The following is a 3655-nucleotide window of genomic DNA, read 5'->3' as shown; positions in this document are numbered from 1 at the left end:
ACCACCAACAGTAATTTGTCTCGCCTTCTCTGCAGAGTGCCCAGGGTATATTTTAGGCCAGTACTCTGGGTTTTTTTTCTCTTATAATCATACTTAGAGGTAATTGCTTGGGTTCATAGCACTTCTCTTGAGGCTCTGTCCTGTTGTGTCTGATCCTTGAAGAACCATGTGTCACCTTTTGCCTTCCTAATAGCCTCTCTGCAATAAAAGGGGATGTCCTGAGGGAGGTGCCTGCAGCCTGGGGTCTCCTTGATACAGTTGTGGCTAAGAACAAGCCAGAGGAATTGGACTTTCCAAGTCTCTTCCGCCTGGAATTCTCCTTCTCTTTGGGGAAATAATCTCATGGTATCACTGTCAGACACCAAGCACTTAGTTGAAGGCTCTCGTCTTGGTGTCCAGGGGCATTGGAAATGGTGCGCGAGCTCCCAGTCACCTTCCTCAGGCTGTCACAGGTATGACGGGGCTGATGGCAGAGGTCAGTCCATGTGGAAAGGAATCTGGTGTGGTCAGGAGAGGATGGGGACACTGCAGGTACTCTGGGGTGGGAAGTGAATGGAGACTCAGAAGGTGAAAGACCCTGAGATGAAGTCCCCCCAGGGCAGAGCACTCCCTCCAGGTACCCGCAAAGAAAGACTCTGCAGTGCTGTGGGAGTCCATGAAGATGCAGCAGGCACAGGGCAGGAGAGTGGAGAGATGCAGGAGGTGCCTGAGGAGCCGCAGGGCCAGGACTCTGCTGGTGTCCTGGGGAGCAGGGCTGGCGGGGAGGCAGAGTGGGGCAAAGGCGGTCAGGGCTGGGGATCCCCTGCAGCGTCAATGCAGGAGAGGCCGAGAGGGAGTGGCCTGCGCTGGCACTTGGGGCCAGCTGCAGGCCTGGGGCCGATGGGGAGGATGAGACCCCCCTCTGCCTCCCAGCAGCTGCTGTGCCCTTCCGAGGGGCTGGGGCTGTGGGCTGAGTGCCCAGAGCTCTGCAGCAGCCCAGACTGCCAGCCCAGACTGGGCTGCTCTGCTGGGCTGCGCTGGGGAGAGGGCAGGGAAGGTGGGGGAGAGCCGGGGAGGGGATGGGCTGGACTGGAAAGTGCCCAGAACAGGAACAGCCTGACGTTATCGGAGCTGTGTGACCCTCCAGGGGGAGGACCCGCTCCAGTGGGCCTGTGGAGCAGAGCCTGATCTCCTCGAGAAGGAAGCAAGTCATCACAGGTGCAGGAGAGAGGAGCTGCTCTGTGCCATGTTCCCTGGACACGCTGGGGAAGCTGCCCCAGGGCAAGTGGGAGAAACTGCCCCACACATCGTCCATTTCCCTCGCTGACCATACACCCAGCCCTGGGAAGGGACCTTGGTTGTGGGGCCAGCTCCGTCCTCCTGCTGGGCTCAGTGCCTGTCCTGGGGCACGGCCAGCCCGGTGCCGTCTCTCTTCTGTCCCACACCCTGCAGATCCCACCGCACGGCTGACTGCTGACACCTGCATGGGACACGACCGAGGTTGTGCAGGGGCAGGTACTGGTGGGGGGCTGCCAAATGGAGGGCTGCTGCGGGTGGAGGCATGGAGGGCTGCCACGGGGACTGTGCTGCTGGAGACGTTTCCCCACCCCAAGAACGCACCCTGCTCTATCTAGTGCCTGCACTGCAGGGCCGGGGGGCCATGTTGGGCAGCAGGGCTTGGCCAGCCCAGCTGAGGAGGTCTCCTCTTCTTGCCCCACACTCTTCAGCCCACTGTCAGCCTATAGGCATTGCCACAGTGCCTCTGCGCTGGCTGCTGGGTGTCTCCATGTGCCCTGCTCTGAGCCCATGCAGGGACCTGCTGTGGGTGTCTCTGCTGGAGCTGGCCACCATGGCTTGCCTGCACAGTCCCAGGAGATCCTGGACAGGCTGCCCTTGGCGATGGGCTGTGATGGTCCTCAGCCCACAGCAGGTTCTGAGCACCAGCCCAGGAATGCTTCCCTGGGGATGAGTGCCTCACGCTGTGCTGGCTGCACATGTGAGCCTCGGGGGATGTCCTCACACTATGGTTCTTCTGGGTACAAAAGGGGAACCATCGTCTCCCAAAGTGATTTCAGCTGGGTGGGAGCTGCCAGTGTTGCAGAAAGGCTGGCACACAGAAAGACTATTTGAAAAAGGACAATCATTTCATTGGGCTCTAGTCCAAACCCCTCCTCAGACAGCTCCTGATACATCAGGTGCTCAGGGCCTTGTCTCAACAAATTTGGAATATCTCCACTGGCTGAGATCCCACCATCTCCCCCGGGCCCTGGCTCCAGTGTTTGGCTCTGAGGGATTTCTCAAAACAGGGCAGCTCTCTCAGCCTCTCCTTGGACATAACGTGCTCCAGGCCCCGACCACCCTTCTGGCCACTGCTGGAAAATCTCCACTCGGTCAGGGTCGGTCTGGCTGCTGCTGTGGACCAGAGGCTGGATCATGAGCTGTCCTGGTGTCAGCTGAGACACAGTTAATTGTCTTCCCAGCAGCCAGTCTGGGGCTATGTTTGGGATTTGTGCTGGAAACAGTGTTGATAACATAGAGATGTTTTTGTTACACAGAGATGTTTTTGTTGTTGCTGAGCAGGGCTTACACAGAGTCAAGGCCTTTCCTGCTCATCACACCGCCCCTCCAATGGATGGCTGGGGGTGGGAGGGGACACAGCCAGGACAGCTGACCCCAACTGACCTAAGGGACATTCCATACCATATGACACAATGCTCAGCTTATAAAGGGCTTGGGGAAGAGGAAGGACAGGGGCGTGGTAGTGTTTGGAGTGATGGTATTTGTCGTCCCAAGTCACTGTTACGCGTGATGGAGCCCTGCTTTCCTGGAGATGGCTGAACACCTGCCTGCCCATGGGAAGTGAGGAATGAATTCCTTGCTTTGCTTTGCTTGCACATGTGGCTTTTGCTTTACTTATTGAACTGTCTTTATCTCAGCCCATGGGGTTTTCTCACTGTGACTCTTCTGATTCTGTCCCCCATCCCGCTGTGGGGGAGTGAGCAAGCGGCTGCGTGGTGCTCAGTTGCTGGTTGGGGTAAAACCATGACACAAGCTGACCTCATGAGTTGGAGAAATGCATTCACAGTGAATGCTCCTACACTGCCCTGATGGCTGAAGGCAACTCCCTGAACTGGAATTGTGTAAACTTACCCGTTGTCTCACAGCACATGCTAGAGAAATGGCTTGCAGCTTTGTAAATCTAAGAATAAGTGACAAAACCCAGAACAAATCCACCTCAGTTAACTTCTTGTATAAAATTAGGATCTCTCAGAACAGAAATATGTTGGAGCTGTTCACTGTGGTGGACAAATCGTAGCAAGACTTGGCAAAACATTAACCTGCAACAGACTTCTCATTTCAACAGAAGGCTGATGGATGAAGAGGTAGCATGCCATGTGTGCTCCTTTCTCTCTTAGCAGCCCTTCTTGGTATATGCCTGGCAGTCTGCTACACTTGAGAGAGAAATAAGATTTTCATTCATTTCTCTTAAATTCCAAAAGGGGGACAGATTCTTTTGGACATAATCACTCTTTCAGTAAAACTCTCCAAGTGCCATTTTCCTCACCTTTGAAGTTGGGAGATCCAATTTTCAGTAATACATGCAGGCAACTGAGAAATATCTGGTGTTGACTAAAAAGAATTGGATATTAGTATTATCCGATAGATCCAACGGACA

The sequence above is a fragment of the Grus americana genome, chromosome 27 (assembly GCF_028858705.1).
Source record: "Grus americana isolate bGruAme1 chromosome 27, bGruAme1.mat, whole genome shotgun sequence".
Classification (NCBI taxonomy): domain Eukaryota; kingdom Metazoa; phylum Chordata; class Aves; order Gruiformes; family Gruidae; genus Grus; species Grus americana.
The sequence above is the reverse complement of the archived record's forward strand: the minus strand, read 5'-3'. Positions refer to the sequence as shown.